Below are 20,788 nucleotides of genomic sequence, written 5' to 3'. Positions count from 1 at the left end.
AAGAGTCAGATACATCATAATGACTAAATAACAACAGCCACAAAAAGGTGATTATTACTCACTGTCACCAGATCCTGTGGGCTCATCAATTTTTATCCTTTCTCATTTTAGTACATTTTGATATTTTCATTTTTAATGCAGGTAGAAGGAAGAAAGATAGCTTTGATTGGATAAACAGTTCCTTTAACAAAGACAAGTCACAGGTGGACAATATAGATGACAATGATGGGCTTTAGAGTCAGGCTAGGTTCAATTCCTAGGTTTCCTACCGATTAGGGTTATCAGCAAATAAGTTTCCTGATAAAAAAGGCAAATAGTAATGCATCTTTCAAAGGTGCCTGTGTGTAAGAAAGATTTTATATATAGTATTTCATTTTTAATGACTAGCACATTCTTGTCCACATCATTAACTGCCACCATGACTATGTTTATTCTCATTATTATCTATATTTTTTTTATTTAAACCTGCAAGTAGCCTTTCCTTAACCCAACCTCTAACTGACTTTGAGGCTCAATATATCAGACTAAGGAGGAAATGGGGAATTTATCCTTTAAATAGTCACCTGCCTCAGATAAGTGACCTCAGTATCATTTCTTGTCCATCAAGCACTTTATTATTATTTTTAAAAAGCATTTATTTGTTTGGCTGCATGGAGTCCTAGTTGTGGGAACTCTTAGTTGCAGCATATGGGATCAAGTTCCCTGACCAGGGATGGAACCTAGGCCCCCTGCATTGGGAGCCTGGAGTCTTATCCACTGGCCCACCAAGGAAGTCCGCATCACGGACTTTTGAAATAGTAAGTGCTCCTACCTGGCATCCCAGTGGAACAGGAGGCTTCTTTTCTGTCCCTTCATTTTAGCCTTGGAGGTAATTTGCAAAGATGAACACTTGAGCCTGTAAATGGTCAGTACTTCATGAAAGGGCGAGGCGTTCACTTGGTAAAGCATATCAAATTAACTGTTTAAGGAAGTCAACTCAACTTCCTGAGGCTGAAGTCATCTCTCTGTTGTTTTAGAACAGCCCTCATGCTTGCTGTCAAGTATGAATCAGCAAATGTCGTCAGACTTCTTCTTCAGCAAGGTGCTGACATCTTTTCTCAAGATGTTTTTGGATGGACTGTAGAAGAATATGCTGTTATTAGTGGGTTTAATATTAAGTGTTCACATTAAAATGCTAGTTCTCACTAAACTGCAGTCAAAAATAATTTTAACAGTTACTTGCTATGTGACCAGTGAGAGTTCCAGTTTGGTGCAGGCAGTTTGGAGAATGGTGGTGAGATGTTCCCCCTCAAGAGCTGATAGCCAAGCAAAGGCCAATTAGTTACTCTTGGCTGTGGGCTTGGGGTGCTTTATCTCAGGACATGTAGACCTTGATCCTTAGAGAGCTTGACATTAGCCATTTCATTCCGAGTGTGACCTCTCAGTACCGTGTATGAACCGTGTCACAGTTGTGATATTTCTAACTAGTTCTTTGGGTCTCGAAATACTTAGTTTAGCAGCAAATCCTGTTTTCCCTTAAGGACTTGCCTCTCTATACGCTTCCACTTGAATTTTCCAAGATCCTAGAGGATTCCCTAAGGTCAACGAGACAGTCCTGTTCCACAAGTCATTTGGAGGGGAGAAAATAGTTCTTTCTCATCATTCTGTTGCTTGCATTGATTCTACTGCTGCAGCACTGCTGTTCCAGCTGGTCTTGACAGGGTCTACTTGGCAGCTGGATCTGTAGTCTGGATGTGGCTCTATAAAGACCTTTAATAAAATCATTTTAAAAGGAAAAAAAAAAAAAAGAAACTCATCCTGCAGTGGGCTCATGATTGACCTTTGCTCCCAGGCCACCCCTCTGGGTCCAGGTTTCCCAGCCTTTAAGGTGATGCACAAGTCGACTTCAGAGTGAGAGCTCCTTTGTTCTCAAATATATGCTTGTCGCTCAGTCACTGTTGCAAACAAAGCACCAGCACCCAGTTTGGGCAGCTGGGCCGCCTAGCTTCCCCCTTCACTCAGAGACCTTATGTGGAGCCCATGTGGAAGCCTAGATCTTCCCGATGAGGTGCCCTTGAGGCTCTTATTTATCTTTTCCACTAGCAGATGTCAGTGGGGACCATTTTAGGCTGTCAGAGAGGGTCAAGTGCTCCTGCAGAGATTGAGCAGACTACCCTTTCCCCTTTGTATCTAGACTTGAACCTCAAGGCGGCTTTTTGTCCTGTGGGGGCACCTTTTCTTAGGTCACAGGTTCCCTGTCTTCCTTCCCAGAGTAGTGGGTGCCAGCTTGCCTGAGATTCCCTAATTATGCTTGGCCCCTCAAAGGATCTGTTTCCTGTAATAATGAAAATCTTCCAATGGATTTCTCTTTGCCTCAACCTTAAATGTTTTCAGAATCTGCCCCATAAGGAACCCATTCAGCAGAAATCCCTAAATCTCAAGTAAGATAGTTGGAATTCAGAGAGGTAAGCCCTGTCTAGAGCTTGCCAGTACCCACTGTAAGAGTAGGGATATGTCTTCCAAATGAATTGGAGAGGAACATAGAGATTAAAAATCATTGTCAGAAAGATCTGCTGGTTCAGAGTTTGAGTAGGTAGAGAAGGAAGAGTAGTGGTCCAGGGCAGGTCTTGATTGTGATTAGTTTTCTGCCCTTGGTGTAATTAGCTGCAATAATGGGGGATCATTATGTTCTCTAATGTAGTGAATGCCTATGTTATAAATAAATTTAGGTACACATTATCTAACAGCTGAGATTTCTTACATTATAAACCACAAAGAACAGCTAATCACCGGAATTAATAACAGTTTCATGCAACACTTGAATGTTAAACATATGAAAAGGCACACTGAGATTTACTTGGAATTCCAATGTAGTTACAGCAATAAAGTTGAAGATGAAATTACTCCACTCATTGACTGTTTCTGCAAGCATTTTGGGGGTATATTATCTCATTACATCCTGTTAACCCTCTTGTGAAATAAGGTAGTAATATCCCAGTTGTGTAGAGGAAGACTTTGAACTGAAGAGAAACAATTCCTGCAGGAACAAAGAGCAATTGGTTATAGAACTAGGATTTGCAAGCTCGAGAGATTTTTCATATGCCAAGCTAAATCTAGTTAATTATTGGAGCTGTACGGCCCTGAGTTCATGATTATTTCATCTTCCTTTTCTTTCTCCTTTCCGTTCAGTTCAGTTGCTCGGTCGTGTTCAAATCTTTGGGACCCCATGAACCGCAGCATGCCAGGCCTCCCTGTCCATCACCAACTCCCAGAGTTTACCCAAAATCATGTCCACTGAGTCGGTGATGCTATCCAACCATCTCATCTTCTGTCGTCCCCTTCTCCTCCTGCCTTCAGTCTTTCCCAGCATCAGGGTCTTTTCAAATGTCTGCTCTTCGCATCAGGTGGCCAAAATATTGGAGTTTCAGCTTTAACATCAGTCCTTCCAAAGAACACCCAGGACTGATTTCCTTTAGGATGGACTGGTTGGATCTCCTTGCAGTCCAAGGGACTCTCAAGAGTCTTTTCCAAGACCACAGTTCAGAAGCATCAATTCCTCTGTGCTCAGCTTTCTTTACAGTCCAACTCTTACATCCATACATGACTACTGGAAAAACCATAACCTTGACTAGCGGACCTTTGTGGAGAAAGTAATGTCTCTGCTTTTTAATATGCTAAGTTGGTCTAACTTTCTTTCCAAGGAGTAAGTGTCTTTTAATTTCTTGGCTGCAGTCACCATCTGCAGTGATTTTGGAGCCCCAAAAAGACAAAGTCAGTCACTGTTTCCCCATCTATTTGCCATGAAGTTATGTGACCAGATGCCATGATCTTAGTTTTCTGAATGTTGAGCTTTAAGCCAACTTTTTCACTCTCTTCTTTCACTTTCATCAAGAGGCTTTTTAGTTCTTCTTCACTTTCTGCCATAAAGGTGGTGTCATCTGCATATCTGAGGTTATTGATATTTTTCCCGGCAATCTTGATTCCAGCTTGTGCTTCATCCAGCCCAGTGTTCCTCTTGATGTACTCTGCATAAAAGTTAAATAAGCAGGGTAAAAATATACCTTTAGTTTTTCCTTTAGTACATGCTAAATAAAAGTTTATAGAACTTAGAAACTTGAAATGTATGTGACAATTGAAGTTTTAATATTATCTCTGACATTGTCTGAAATGATCTAAGAATTTGGTAGTTGTTTTTCATATCAGTGTTAAAATATAATTTATCGTATCTTTAATACATAGCTTTCGCCAACTGATTTCTGAATATAAAGAAAAGAGATCTAAAATTTCTCCTGAAAATAGCAACCCAGGTACGTCATCTGACACCAAATTACTCTCAGTGATTCTACCATAGATAAAGTAGGAATGAGGAAGTTTTAATAATGAAAGAACTGTGAAAAAAATTAGTGTAAATTGCATGTTAATTTTATTTTTTAAATTAATTTCTTTATACTCTAGTATTCAGAATTCTTTAAGAAGTTAATTGTAGGTCATTTAACATCAAAGACAGTATTTTCTGAAAAGAAATCCATCTCTTTAGTATGACCCCTAAAGTCCTTAGATCTTTGTGTAAATCAGAAAAAAAAAATAAGTGAGTATGATGTATATTTCATCTATAGTCATAGTATAGCAGATTGGACATCTTATGAAAGTGAACTTTCATTTTTAGAAATGGTTTGCATTTAGTGAATGAATAGTTAGTAGTTACTGTGTAGTGATTAGTCTCACTAAAATCGTTACCATCATTAAAACTGGGAACTTGAATAATCCTTTGCTGGTAAGATAAATGATAAACAATAACTGCAAAGCTGAGCCAGTGTGCAGCATAGTAGTGAAAGATTATTTCTGAAAGATACCTACAAATTGTACAGAAGGCAGAAAAGCAATGCCTGGATGAGAACCAGTTATTTTGCCTATTGTACCAAGCAGGTCTAGATTACCAACTTCATTCCTTCAGATTCAGAGATAATGAGATAGGTTGACTTCATTAGGATCAAATATTTTCTTTTGTGTGTTGGACAATTGTCATGAGAATACAGTTTTGTAAGAACAAGATGTTCTCTTGCCATCAGTTAAAAGATTATCATAATAGATATTCAAATAGAACAACTTGGGACTCTGCAGGTTCTAATAAAAGCACAAAAATACTTTGCATTCACAAAAACAGCACTAGGTCCACTGGATGTAGCATCTAGCACATTGTACAAGGTATCCAATGATTCCTTTAACTGAGTCAAGTGAAAGTGAAGTCATTCAGTTGTGTCTGACTGTTCGCGATCCAATCAAAGGGGGCTTCCCAGGTGGCTCTGTAGTAAAGAATCCACCCGCCAATGCAGGAGATACGGTTTGATCCCTGTGTTGGGAAGATCCCCTGGAGAAGAAAATGGCAACCCACTCCAGTACTCTTGCCTGGGAAATCCCATGGACAGAAGGGCCTGGTGAGCTGTAGTCCATGGGGTCACAAGAGTCAGACACGATTTGGTGACTGAACAACAAAAACTGTAGGTTCGTTTATTACACTAGTCAGAGGAGATACAGAGATGACAGTGTCTTGGTCTTCAATACGCTAAGAATAGAGTTCTCTCTGGTTAATTTCTGTATTTTTCTAAAGAAAATTTTCAAAGAAAACATGCTTATTTATTTGTTCATTTGTTCACTAAACAGATAACTTTCAAGTGTCTTTTATGTACTAAGTATTGTTCTGATGTCACAGGGTGCAAACATTGAAAAATAACTGCCCCTGCTTTCCTTGCTCAAGCTTGTAGTGCTCCTCTCCTCGTGGAGTCACTGCATGCGAATTATCCCTCCAGCATCAGATCATGACGACCCCTGGGAAATGTTGTCCAACAGCACCAGAGTCTGTGGCTCCCTCCATCCTTCCCTCCCTCCCCTTGTTCATCAGCTTAGGATGTGATGATGTATGGCTTCCAAGCTGAAAAAGCGTGATTTCTGTAAACATTTGCCATATAATGGGAAGGATTGATATAATGATATCCCTCACTAGTACACACCACTCTTTGGACCATTCTCCTCTGTGTGGTCCAGATACTCTTGAGCAATGGAAGGAGATAGTCTCAAGAGATTCCTTTTAAGCATGGTAGTATATATATATATATATATATATATATATATATATATAGCTGAACTTTTTTAAAGAAGTCCATATATATATATAGTTCTCTCTCTATATGTAGGGAGTCTCTCTCTCCCTCTCTCTCTCTCTATATATATATATATATATAGAGAGAGAGAACTTTTTAAAAAAGTTCAGCTTCTGTGTACCTTACTTCATGCTCACCACTACAAGTCTATTCCCCATTCTCACCACTGAGTTGAGCCCCTTTACCCGTTTGCCCTCCCCCACCTGCCTTTCTAGAGATTATCCTTTCTAAACCTGGAATCACTACATCTTTCATACTTCTCTTGCCTTTGGAAAGAGAGCCAGGAAGAGAAGACTTTTGTTTCCGATGTTTTACCTTGCTCTGAGGTTCAGTGCCTTTGACCAAGCTTCCCTTTGATAGGGCATTTTCATTGTGAACTGAAGAGCCAGAGAAGTTGTCATGTCCCAGCAAGACACCTATAGTCTCTGTTCAGTGCTCCAGGCGATAGAAATCCAGAAATACTGTGCTGTTTAAGCGTGCTATTGTCAGCTTATAGTACTGATTGTATTAATGGTATAATATTTTCTGTTAGTCTCCTGGAATTTGGTTAAGATTATGGTCATTGTAAAGAGCAGTTCTTTCCTTTGTTATTTTGTTTTGCATTTGATGACTCTAAAGGGGAGGAGTGGTTCTAAGGCATTAGTTGCCTACGAGTATAGTACAACCACTGTTCCCTTCCTCTAGTGTGGCCTCTGGGTGTGGTTTGAAAGGAATACGTTTAAACAAAGCCTAAGTCTTGAGGTTTTAATATTCTGTATTTTTCTTCCATTGATTTAAAATGTATCTTGCTTTTTTCTTTAACAGTGGATGAGAGTTCTGAAGAGGACTCTTCAAGGAGGTAGGATTTTATGGATGTTTTAAATTATATGTTTAACTAAGGGAACATGGAGAAGAGAAACTAATGTTTGTTGAGTGTTCTACTCTGGGTTAGACACTGCATTATGTGCTTAACATTTGTGACCTCATAGAGTTATCATCGCAGCTTTGTAAAGTAACTGTGTCCTACTTTTACTTAATTACACAACTGTGGTTTTAGGAGGTTTGACAATTGGCCTTCCTGGCTCTCAGGTCCACTCCCATTGCCCTCAGCAGAGACTGAGAAGTGCCCATGTAGCACATAAGTTAAAGATATGTTAGTTATTTGACTTGAGTACATTTTAAGTTTCGACATTGTGGGGAAACTCCCTGTACTCCCTTAGAGTAAAGGAGAGAAGTGGTGCCATCTCAGTAAGTGGTATCCCTGCTGACGGACCAAGACTCCCATTTTGGATGGACTCAGATTCGTCTCTGAACCTTTAACAGACAATGGAAAAGGAAAAGCCTATTCTTCCGCTTTGTTTTAAGTCATCAGGTTTATTTCAGTTTGGGCAAACAAGAATTACTGCAATCCATCAATTGGATTTTCAGTTCAGCTATTAGAACTTTTAGTGAAAACAAATTATTTCTAGGCTCTGCCGATACATTGGCTGTCACTCTCTGTTATGGAAACTAAGAATGAGTGTTAACTAGATATTTCATAGGTTTGGAGAGATGGATGCAGAAATAGGTAACGGAAAACTTTTTTGGAGACTTCCCTGGGGGTGCAATGGTTAAGATGGTTAGTAAGACATCTTCCAATGTAGGCAGTGTGGGTTCAATACTCTGTCAAAGAAGCTAAGATCTCACATGACCCGGGGTCAGACAGCCAAAAAAAAAAAAAGCACCATTGGAACTAATTCAGTAAAGACTTTAAAAGTGGTCCACATCAAGAAATCTTAAAAAAAAAAAAAAGCTATTTTAAAATAGGGCAAATTTTATTCATGTCAAGAAAGTTCATTTAATATATAGACAAACTTTCACTTTTTTTTTCCTTTTATTCAGGGACATGAGCTCACTCATTTTTATTGTATGTTTTTGCTTTAAATGTTTCCCAACAAACATGGTGTTGATTTAGGGCCTACATCAAATGATGATGTCTTAGATTTTAAAACTAAGGTAAAGTGTTCTGTTGTGAAATTAGTTTTCCTGCTCTGAAATTAGTTTCATGTAGTATTTACTCTTATGATTAGACAGTGGAAGTGACAAATAGATTCAAGGCATTAGATCTGATAAACAGAGTGCCTGAAGAACTATGGATGGAGATTCATGACATTGTACAAGAGGCAGTTCTCAAGACCATCCCCAAGAAAAATAAAAGCAAAGAGGCAAAATGGTTGTCTGAGGAGGCGTTCCAAATAGCTGAGGAAGGAAGAGAAGCAAAAGGCAAAGGAGAAATGGAAATATATACCCATTTGAATGCAGAGTTCCAAAGAATAGCAAAGAGAGATAAGAAAGCCTTTCTCAGTGGTGAATGCAGAGAAATAGAGGAAACAAAAGAATGGGAAAGGCTAGAGATCTCTTGAAGAAAATTAGAGATACCATGGGAACATTTCATGCAAAGATGGACACCATAAAGGATGAAATGGTATGGACCTAAAAGAAGCAGAAGATATTAAGATGAGGTGGCAAGAACACACAGAACTCTACAAAAAAGATCTTTATGACCCAGATAACCAGGATGGTGTGATCACTCACCTAGAGCCAAACATCCTGGAATGCGAAGTCAAGTAGGCCTCGAGAAGCATCACTATGAGCAAAGCTGGTGGAGGTGATGGAATTGCAGTTGAGCTATTTCAAATCCTCAAAGATGATGCTGTGAAAGTGCTGCACTCAATATGCCAGCAAGTCTGGAAAACTCATCAGTGGCCACAGGAGTGGAAAAAGTGTTTTCCTTCCAATCCCAAAGAAAGGAAATGCCAAAGAATGTTCAAACTACCACATAATGGCACACATCTCACATGCTAGCAAAGTAATGCTCAAAATTTTCCAAGCCAGGCTTTAAGAGTACATGAACCATGAACTTCAGATGTTCAAGCTGGATTTAGAAAAGGCAGAGGAAACAAAGATCAAATTGTCAACATCCTCTGGATCATAGAAAAAGCAAGTGAGTTCCAGAAATGCATCTACTTCTGTTTTATTGACTGTGCTAAACCATTTGACTCTGTGGATCACAACAAATTGTAGAAAATTCTTCAAGAGATGGGAATACCAGACTATCTGACCTGCCTCTGGAGAAATCTGTATACAGGACAAGAAGCAACAGTTAGGACTGGATATGGAAAAATAAACTTGTTTCAAATCAGGAAAGGAGTACATCAAGGATGTAAATTGTCACCCAGCTTATTTAACTTATATGCAGAGTACATCATGCGAAATGCCAGGCTGGATGAAGCACAAGCTGGAATCAAGATAGCAAGAAGAAATATCAATAATCTCAGATACTCAGATGACACCACCATGGTGGCAGAAATTGAACAAGGACTAAAGAGCCTCTTGATGAAAGTGAAAGAAGAGAGTGAAAAAGTTGGCTTAAACTCAACATTCAGAAAACTAAGATCATGGTATCTGGTCCCATCACTTCATGGCAAATAGATGGGGAAACAATGGAAACAGTGACAGACTTCTTTTTTGGGGGCTTCAAAATCACTGCAGATGGTGACTGCAGCCATGAAATTAAAAGACTCTTGCTCCTTGGATGAAAAGCTATGCCCAACCTAGACAGCAGATTGAAAAGCAGGGACATTACTTTTCCAGCAAAGTTCTGGCAAAGCTATGGTTTCATATGTTTTTTCTAGTAGTCTAAGCTACGGTTTTTCTAGTAGCCATGTATGGATGTGAGAGTTTGACTATAAAACAGGCTGAGTGCTGAATAATTGCTGCTTTTGAACTGTGGTGTTGGAGAAGACTCTTCAGAGTCCCTTGGACTGCAAGGAGATCCAATCAGTCCATTCTAAAGGAAATCAGTCCTGAATATTCATTGAAAGGACTGATGCTGAAGCTGAAACTCCAATAGTTTGGTCATCTGATGCGAAGAACCGACTCATTGGAAAATACTGGTTCTAGGAAAGTTTGAAGGCGGGAGGAGAAGGGGACGACAGAGGATGAGACGGTTGGATGGCATCACCGACTTAATGGACAAGAGTCTGTAAAATCTCTCGGAGTTGGTGATGAACAGGGAAGCCTGGTGTGCTGCAGTTCATGGGATTGCAAAGAGTTGCACACAACTGAGCAACTGAACTGAGCTGAACTGAGGTTGATATTTTCATAAAATTTGAAGAACAGTGTAGATGCATAAAACTATATTAATAAAATCATATGAAACAGAGGCTTTGCTCATAGTATAAGCATGAGAATACTGAATAGTATAAGGCTTAAGAATACTGATATGTTATTGATTTAATGTATATAAATTCTAAATATATGTTTCTCCACATACATTATTATACTTGTTTTTTTTTTCATAAAGTTTGTTCTTGACTAGAAATGTCTCACTTTTTCCTTTGTTCTTCCTCCTCTACCTTTTTAATTTTTTTTTATAAATATTTACTGTTAACCTAATTTTTCCTTGCAGAATACATTTCTTCAGTGTCTGTTCTTTCAGTCCATCTCTCTCTGTCTCTATTGTGAACATGTTTGCTTATGGCTTTCTATTTAGAGTGTGGCTTTCACTCATGATCATTGCCCTATGGGTTTTACCTTGTTTTTTCCCTGTTTCATGGAAGCAGCTGAATTTTTTTTCCCTGTTTCATTGGTCTCTAGCTGTTTGACAAACAGAATAGAAGTAGCTTATCCTGTTTGCAGTTTTAGCCCATCTAAATAAGGTTCTGTTAAAACCTAAACTTTCATATTTCCCTTCACAAGTGATAATCTATGCATATATTAATCATGGAAGCAAATTTCAAAATACAGCAATTAATTTAAATGTCTTAGTTTTTCAATAGTGCTCTAAACTACCAGGGATAAATTACTACTCTAGAACGTTTTGGAAGAGAAAGTAATCTAGTGGGTGTCCTAGTATTTGTATAGCAGTCAGTTAGGGATAAGGAGGGGAACATCTGGGGCTTCTGATGTCATCTGTCATAATCCTTTCCCCATGAGCAGGTCAGTCAGTGACAGAACTGGGATTTGAATCCACATCTGAATGACTCCAGAGCCTGTGCTCTTTGTGTTAGGTCAGAGAGGAATGGGGGATGTTATAATTCTTTTATTCAGGTTGATACTTGTTACATTCTTCAAGCTCTTATTTTCTTCTCCAGCATGTCCTGAAATCAAAGTTAACGAAACTAATGAAGGCTTCTCAGCAATCCAAGAGAAACAGTAAGTTATTTGAGGACTGTCTTCCTGGTGTTATTCCTTGATTTGAAATGACACATGTTCTCATGTACTCTTTCCTGTTTTCACTGTAGCAGAAGCAAAACGTGGCATTTTGAGACCAGAGAGTACAACTTTGTCTGAGGACAATAATTCTGATAGAAACGTTGAAGATATGGTTGAAACATTTCCCAAATCATCACCCTGGTTGGAGGGCATCTGTCACCCTGCCTTCCCATAGCCTGAACCTGTTTCAAAACTTCTCAAGTCTGTAGCAGGCCTTGGTCGTACCAAGGTAAGTTGTTCTGTTTGTAACTTCTTTCCTTGTATTTGTTCACAAACCAGTCCCCTGATCCTTATGGTGACAAAAAGGATCCCACCACAGAAATAGAAGCCCTCAAAGTCACGATATGAAGTGGTGTGATAATGAGAGCCATACATGTGCGTGATTCAGATTTATAAATATTGTCATACTAACTGGGCTGTTATGAAAGAAGAGAATCGCAAAGCACTGAGGAAAAACAACTAGATGAATATGAAGATGGGGAGGAGGATAAAGGGGAATAATTCCTTTTAGAAGGACAAGATGAATATAAGATGGAATGAGGGTGAAGATGAGACAGATATTATACAAACACAACAGAAATAGTGGGGGTCAGTCAGACCAGGAACTCTATAATATAAATATGCAAGAAATTATTTCAAATTCAACTTAAGAAGAGAAAGTGAGGTTGTAAAAAAACAATGCTCAAACTCTTTTGAATGACATATAGCTGATTTTTATGAAGAACTAAAAAAAAATGTGTTCCTTATTTTTTTTGGTGGTTGTTTTCGAGGTTGGTGGTGGTTCTTGTTTTTTCGTTGAAGTGTAGTCAATTTAAAATACTGTGTAAGTTTCAGATGTACAGGAATGTGATTTGTTTATACTTGTGTATGTGTGTATATATATACATTTTGAATATACTTCCCTCTGGAAGCTCATTTAAATTTGAAGTCATTTCTCTTTTTTTAAAAATTTTCACTTTGAAATTAATGAAGCAATGTCTTCTATTTAACCTAGCAAAACTTTCATTTAGAGATAATTCAAGATGAGTCCTGTTTTAGGCCTTCGGAGATATAGTATGAATTAAGAATTTCTGGCTCTTCTGTTTCTTCTGGTTTCTAACTTCAGTTCAGTTCAGTCGCTCGGTTGTGTCCGACCCTAAATACTTAATGTACTTATCTAATTTATCTTACTGTTTGCTATAACCTTGGGGTTTTTTTTAGATCTTTCTAAAAATAAAGAGGAAGTACATAAGCATTTTATCTATTCTTTTTACTAAAATTATAATTTATAATTTTATAAATGAGATTCTTAATCTCTCTGCATTAAATGAGAAAATTTTCAGCTGCAACAGTCTGAAAGAAGAAATGTAGAAGTATATTTTTTCCTCTGGAGAGATTCTACTTTCTTTTTTCTGAATGTCAGCAAATAATGGGTAATTGCATACATTAAATGAATGAAATCACAATTTATGCTTTTTTCTTAGATAGACTACTTGTTATTATAAAATTATAAGCAAAGAAAAATTACCACCAGAGTTTATAAAGTTATCTGTGGAAGATATTTTTTCTTTTAAAAATATCTCTAGCAACATGTACATTCCACATCATTTTTATTAATTTTTTAATTTAAATGGAGGCTAGTTATTTTACAATATTATAGTGGTTTTGCTGTACACTGACATGAATCAGCCATGGATGTACATGTGTTCCCCATCCTGAACTCCCCTCCCACCTCCCTCCCCATCCCATCCCTCTGGGTCATCCCAGTGTACCAGCCCTGAGCACCCTGTCTCATGCATTGAACTTGGACTGGCGATCTGTTTCACATATGATAATATACATGTTTCAATGCTATTCTCTCAAGTCATCACATCCTTGCCTTCTCCCATAGAGTCCAAAAGACTGTTCTTTACATCTGTGTCTCTTTTGCTGCCTCGCATATAGGGTTATTGTTATCATCTCTCTAAATTCCATATATATGCGTTAGTATACTGTATTGGTATTTTTCTTTCTGGCTGACTTCACTCTGTATAATTGGCTCCAGTTTCATCCACCTCATTAGAACTGATTTAAACGTATTCTTTTTAATGGCTGTGTAATATTCCATTGTGTATATGTACCACAGCTTTCTTATCCATTCATTTGCTGATGGACATCTAGGTTGCTTCCATGTCCTGGCTATTATAAACAGTGCTGTGATGAACATTGGGGTACACGTGTCTCTTTCACTTCTGGTTTCCTCGGTGTGTATGCCCAGCAGTGGGATTGCTGGGTCGTATGGCAGTTCTATTTCCAGGTTTTTAAGGAACCTCCACACTGTTCTCCATATTGGCTGTACTAGTTTGCATTCCCACCAACAATGTAAGAGGATTCCCTTTTCTCCACACTCTCTCCAGCATTTACTGTTTGTAGACTTTTGGATTGCAGCCATTCTGACCAACGTGAGATGGTACCTCATGGTGGTTTTGATTTGCATTTTTCTGATAATGAGTGATGTGGAGCATCTTTTCATGTGTTCGTTAGCCATCTGTATGTCTTCTTTGGAGAAATGTCTGTTTAGTTCTTTGGCCCATTTTTGGATTGGGTCATTTATTTTTCTGGAGTGAGGTGCAGGAGCTGCTTGTATATTTTTGAGATTAATTATTTGACAGTTGCTTCATTTGCTATTATTTTCTCCCATCCTGAAGGCTCTCTCTTCACCATCCTTATAGATTCCTTTGTTGTGCAAAAGCCTTTAAGTTTAATTAGGTCCCTTTTGTTTAATTTTTGTTTTTATTTCCATTACTCTGGGAGGTGGGTCATAGAGGACGCTGCTGTGATTTATATTGGAGAGCATTTCACCTATGTTTTTCTCTAGGAGTTATATAGTTTCTGGTCTTATGTTTAGATCTTTAATCCATTTTGAGTTTATTTTTGTGAATGGTGTTAGAAAGTGTTCTAGTTTCATTCTTTTACAAGTGGTTGACCAGTTTTCCCAGCACCACTTGTTAAAGAGACTGTCTTTTCTCCATTGTATATTCTTGCCTCCTTTGTCATCGATAAGGTGTCCATAGGTGCATGGATTTATCTTTGGGCCTTCTATTTTGTTCTATTGATCTATATTTCTGTCTTTGTGCCAGTACCATACTGTCCTGATGACTGTAGCTTTGTAGTATAGCCTGAAGTCAGGCAGGTTGATTCCTCCACTTCTATTCTTCTTTCACAAGATTGCTTTGGTTATTCAAAGTTTTTTTGCATTTCCATACAAATCGTGATAGTATTTGTTCTAGTTCTGTGAAAAATACCTTCGGTAGCTTGATAGCGATTGCATTGAATCTATAGATTGCTTTGGGTAGTATACTAATTTTCACTGTATTGATTTTTCCAATCCATGAACATGGTATATTTCTCCATCTATTTGTGTCCTCTTTGATTTCTTTCAACAGTGTTTTATAGTTTTATATATATAGGTCCTTTGTTTCTTTAGGTAGGTATAGTCTAAGTATTTTATTCTTTTCATTGCAATGGTGAATGAAATTGTTTCCTTCATTTCCCTTTCTGTTTTCTCATTGTTCATGTATAGGAATGCCAAGGGATTTCTGTGTGTTAATTTTATATCCTGCAACTTTACTATATTCATTGATTAGCTCTAGTAGTTTTCTGGTGGTGTCTTTAGGGTTTTCTAGGTAGAAGATTATGTCATTTGCAAGCAGTCAAAGTTTTACTTCTTCTTTTCCAATCTGGATTCCTTTTATTTTTCTGCTCTGATTGCTGTGGCCAAGACTTCAAAAGCTATGTTGTATAGTAGTGGTGAGATTGGGTACCCTTGTCTTGTTCCTGACTTTAGGGGGAATGCTTTCAATTTTTCACCACTGAGGATAATGTTTGCTGTGAGTTTGTCATATATAACTTTTATTATGTTGAGGTATGTTCCTTCTGTTCCTGCTTTCTGGAAAGTTTTTATCATAAATGGATGTTGAATGGCTTTCTCTGCATCTATTGAGATAATCATATGGTTTTTATCTTTCAGTTTGTTAAGGTGATATATTACATTGGTTGATTTATGGATATTGAAAAATCCTTGCATCCCTGGGATAAAGCCCACTTGGTCATGATGTATGATCTTTTGAATATGTTGTTGGATTCTGTTTGTTAGAAATTTGTTAAGGATCTTTGCATCTATGTTCATCAGTGATATCAGCCTGTAGTTTTCTTTTTTTGTGGCATCTTTGTCTGGTTTTGGTATTAGGGTGATCGTGGCCTCACAGAACGAGTTTGGAAGTTTACCTTCCTCTGCAATTTTCTGGAAGAGTTTGAGTAGGATAGGTGTTAGCTCTTCTCTAAAATTTTGGTAGAATTCAGCTGTGAAGCTGTCTGGTCTTGGGCTTTTGTTTGCTGGAAGATTTCTGATTACAGCTTCGATTTCCATGCTTGTGATGTGTCTGTTAAGATTTTCTATTTCTTCCTGGTTCAGTTTTGGAAAGTTATACTTTTCTAAGAATTTGTCCATTTTGTTGGCATATAGTTTTTGATAGTAGTCTCTTAAGATCCTTTGTATTTCTGTTGTCTGTTGTGATTTCTCCATTTTCATTTCTAATTTTATTGATTTGATTTCCCCCCCTTTGTTTCTTGATGAGTTTGGCAAATGGTTTGTGAATTTTATTTATCTTCTCAAAGAAACAGCTTTTAGCTTTATTATGGTCTCTTTTGTTTCTTTTGCATTTCTTTCTGCGTTAATTTTTTAAGATTTCTTTCCTTCTACTAACCCTGGGGTTCTTCATTTATTCCTTTTCTAGTTGCTTTAGGTGTAGAGTTAGGTTATTTGACTTTTTTTCTTGTTTCTTGAGGTAAGCCTGTATTACTCTGAGCCTTCCCCTTAGCATTGCTTTTATAGTGTCCCATAGGTTTTGGGTTGTTTTGTTTTCATTTTTCTTCATTTCTGTGCATATTTTGATTCCTTTTTTGATTTCTTCTGTGATTTGTTGGTTATTCAGAAGCGTGTTGTACAGCCTCCATATCTTGGAATTTTAAATAGTTTTTCTCCTGTAATTGACATCTAATCTTACCGCATTGTGGTCAGAAAAAAAAAAATGTTTGGAATGATTTCAATTTTTTTGAATTTACCAAGGCTAGATTTATGACCCAGGATGTGATCTATCCTGGAGAAGTTTCCATGTGCACTTGAGAAAAAGGTGAAATTCATTGTTTTGGGGTGAAATGTCCTATAGATATCATTTAAGTCTAACTGGTCCATTGTATCATTTAAAGTTTGTGTTTCCTTGTTAATTTTCTGTTTAGTTGATGTATCCATAGGTGAGAGTGGGGCATTAAAGTCTCCCACTATTATTGTGTTTTTGTTAATTTCCACTTTCATACTTGTTAGCATTTGCGTCACATATTGTGGTGCTCCTGTGTTGGTGCATATATATTTATAATTGTTATATCTTCTTCTTGGATTGATCCATTGGTCATTATGAAGTTTCCTTCTTTGTCTCTTTTCACAGCCTTTATTTTAAAGTCTATTTTATTGAATATGAGTACTGCTACTCCTGCTTTCTTTTGGTCTCTATTTGAATCAAACAACTTTTTCCAGCCCTTCACTTTCAGTCTGTATGTGTCCCCTGTTTTGAAGTGGGTCTTTTATAGACAACATAAAAAGGGTCTAGTTTTTGTATCCATTCAGCCAGTCTTAGTCTTTTGGTTGGGGCATTCAACCAACTTACATTTAAGTTAATTATTGATAAGTATGATCCCGTTGCCATTTACTTTCTTTTGGGTTTGAGTTTATATACCCTTTCTATGTTTCCTGTCTAGAGAAGATCCTTTATCATTTGTTGAAGAGCTGGTTTGGTGGTGCTGTATTCTCTCAGTTTTTGCTTGTCTGTAAAGCTTTTGATCTCTCCTTCATATTTGAATGAGCTCCTTGCTGGATACAGTAATCTGGGTTGTAGGTTTTTCTCTATCATCACTTTAAGTGTGTCCTGCCATTCCCTTCTGGCCTGAAGAGTTTCTAGTGAAAGATCAGCTGTTATCCTTATAGGAATCCTCTTGTGTGTTATTTGTTGTTTTTCCCTTGATGCTTTTAATATTTGTTCTTTGTGTTTGATCTTTGTTAATTTGATTAATATGTGTCTTGGGGTGTTTCACCTTGGATTTATCCTATTTGGGACCCTCTGGATTTCTTGGACTTGGATGACTATTTCTTCCCCATTTTAGGGAAGTTTTCAACTATTATCACCTCAAGTATTTTCTCATGGGCTTTCTTTTTGTCTTCTTCTTCTGGGACTCCTCTGATTTGAATGTGGGAGTGTTTAGCATTGTCCCAGAGGTCTCTGAGGTTGTCCTTATTCCTTTTAATTCTTTTTTCTTTTTTCCACTCTGCTTCATTTATTTCTACCATTCTATCTTCTACCTCACTTATCCTATTTTCTGCCACTGCTATTTGACTTTTGGTTCCCTCCAGAGTGTTTTTGATCTCATTTATTACATTATTTATTATTGACTGACTCTTTTTTTTTTTTTCTTCTAGCTCCTTGTTAAACATGTCTTGAATTTTCTCAATCCTTGTCTCCAGGCTATTTATCTGTAACTCTATTTTGTTTTCAAGATTTTGGATCATTTTTACTATCATTATTCTGAATTCTTTTTCAGGTAGACTCCCTATCTCCTTTTCTTTGGTTTGGTTTGGTGGGCATTTATCATGTTCCTTTACCTGCTGAGTATTTCTCTGCTTTTTAAAACTTGTTTAGATTGCTGTGTTTGAGGTGGCCTTTCAGTATTCTGGCAGTTTGTGGTTCCTCTTTATTGTGGAGGTTCCTCACTGTGGGTGGGGTTGGACGATTGGCTTGTCAAGGTTTCCTGGTTAGGGAAGCTTGTGTCGGTGTTCTGGTGGGTGGAGCTGGATTTCTTCAGTCTGGAGTGCAATGAAGTGTCCAGTAGTGAGTTTGGGATGTCTATGGCTTTGGTGTGACTTTGGGCAGCCTGTATATTGAAGCTCAGGGCTATGTTCCTGCATTGCTGGAGAATTTGCCTGGCTTGTCTTGCTCTGGAACTTGTTGGATATTGGGTGGTGCTTGCTTTCAGTGTAGGTATGGAGGCTTTTCGATGAGCCCTCATCGAGTAATGTTCCCGGGAGTTAGGAGTTCTCTGGTGTTCTCAGGTTTTGGACTTAAGCCTCCTGCCTCTGGTTTTCAGTCTGATTCTTACAGTAGCTTCAGGACTTCTCCATCTATCCAGCACCAATGATAAAACATCTAGGTTAATGATGAAAAGCTCCTCCACAGTGAGTAACACCTTGAGAGGTTCATCGAGTTACATGGAGAAGAGAAGAGGGAGAAGGGAGATAGAAGTGACCAGAAGTAGGAGAGGGGGAATCAAAAGAGGAGAGAGCCAGCTAGCCAGTAATCAATTCCCTATGTGCTCTCCACAGTCTGGATCCCTTGGAGAGGTTCACAGAGTTACAAAGAGAAGAGAAGAGGGAGGAAGGAGACAGAGGTGACCAGGAGGAGAAAAGCGTGAATGAAATGGAGAGAGACAGATCCGGGCACTAATCAGGTCCCTAAGTATTCTCCACAGTCTGGAACACACAAAGAGATTCACAGAGTTGGGTAGAGAAAAGAAGGGGGAGGGAGGAGATAGAGGCGACCTGGTGGAGACAAAGCAGAGTCAAAGAGGGGAGAGAGCAATTAAGCCAGTAATCACACTCCCAAGTAAAAATGGGTACTGAAGATTGGGTTCTTTAAGGTACAAAATTGATAAAAAATACCAAAAAGCAAAGATTAATAATCTAGAGTAGAGGTTAGACTCTGAAAAATACAATATTAGGAAAACAAAACAAACTCATAAAAATTATGAAATATAGATATGAAGTTTGGTTTAAAAACAGGGTCTTTTTTTTGGCAAGGTAATAGTAGGTTATAAAAATGAAAATTAAAGGAGTAATGTCAGGGGATGTTCAGCTTTAAGGAATCCAAATGTTATTCTTTTCTTTTGTGTGCCATTTCTCAAGGATTCTCTATTCCTCATCAGTTGCTGTAGGAACGAGCAGGGCTGCACACAGTTCCCAGGACTGAGATCCTGAGAAAGGGCACCTGCTAGATCCCTTCAGTGACTCCCCCCAGTGACCTCACTCAAACGTGATCTGCTCAGTTATGCCCCTCTCACTCAGGACATGAAATGTTTTCTGGCCCTTTGAAGATTGTTATTTGCTTGGCTTTGTTTTTGTTCAGTTTTTTTTTTTTTTAACTGCCTAAAGCTGCCTTGTATGAAGATATATAAACATGCTTTTCTGCAAACAAAGCACCCTTGTTTCACTCGAAACTTGGGTCCTCTGCATCCCTCTTCTCATAAACTCCAGTCTCCAGGTCCTGGTCTACAAAGACCATGACAGAGTAATGGAGAACTTAAAAAAAAATAAAAATTTAAATAATGATAATAGTAAAACTGTATCTAGGAATTTCTCTGGAGCTGTTGGGCAGTATGGGGTCAGTTCAGTTTTAGATAGTTCCTTTGATCCAGCTTATACTTCTCAAGATCTATAGGCCCCTTCCAATGTAGTTGCTGCTAACTACAGGCTTTTAATCTGTTGCACCTGTCACTTCAAAAGCAGTTCCCTCTGTGTATTTTAGCTTCTTCTGTTTGCTGTTCTCTTCAGTGTCTAATTTCTGTCCTGACACAAGGAGGCAAAGGTGGTCACTTATTTAGGCTCACTTGTTCAGTAATGCTATGGCAACAGAGGAACACTGCAAACAAATATCACTGGGATGTGTGGGGAGTGCTTTCAGTGTCTTGGCCACACTGGGTTTGGCCCTGCTTATGGTGTGTGCACTTTTCCAGTCTACACTTCTCAGGCTCCAGGTTGCTCTGCCAGGGAACTATCTGAGGCAGGCCCTGGGTTGCATGCACTACCGACGTCTAAGCCACTCAGGTTCAGGTTCTCAGGTACCCCACAAAGGGGCAGAACTTGGTTGGGCGTGCCTTTTGTACCCTTCCCAGGTCCGAGCAGCTCAGGCAACCAGGTGCTTGGCGAGCGCTGTCTCCCCAGGTGGGGAGTGTGTCTTATCACCTCCTCGGTCCCAGCTGCTGTTTCCTGGGTGGCAGGGGGGGTGCCATATGTCTCTTCTGGGGAGCTGATCTTTGGCTGTGACCCTCCCGTCAAAAGTCAACCATCCAAAATCCCAAGGGGTTTTGGTTAGCGATTTGGTGCCTGCTTGCTGCTTGGTAGAGGGTGCCTCTCTGGGGCTGAGTTTGCCTCTTTCCAGCTCTGGCTGCCCCCTCCTACCTCCCTGTCTCCAGTGGGGGATGGGACGATCCGCAGCCATCTAGTTCTCCTCTGGTTTTCGCTCAGTCCTTTGTTTTTTGAGTGGGCCTGGCAGTGCCTTAGGTTAGGGGTTTTCGCAGGATAGTTCTCTCTCTCTCTTTTGTTTTTCCTCTCTCTCTCTCTGGCTATCCCACAGTTT

The 20,788-nt window shown here is 38.7% G+C and overlaps 1 pseudogene; it reads left to right on the top strand.

Moving 5' to 3' along the window:
- The window catches only part of LOC138080174 (ankyrin repeat domain-containing protein 26-like), a 70,385-nt pseudogene that overhangs the window by 7,898 nt on the left and 41,699 nt on the right, over window positions 1-20,788 (top strand).

This window comes from Capricornis sumatraensis, chromosome 5 (assembly GCF_032405125.1).
Source record: "Capricornis sumatraensis isolate serow.1 chromosome 5, serow.2, whole genome shotgun sequence".
NCBI lineage: Eukaryota > Metazoa > Chordata > Mammalia > Artiodactyla > Bovidae > Capricornis > Capricornis sumatraensis.
Note: the sequence above shows the minus strand (reverse complement) of the source record. Positions and strands in the feature narration are given on the sequence as shown.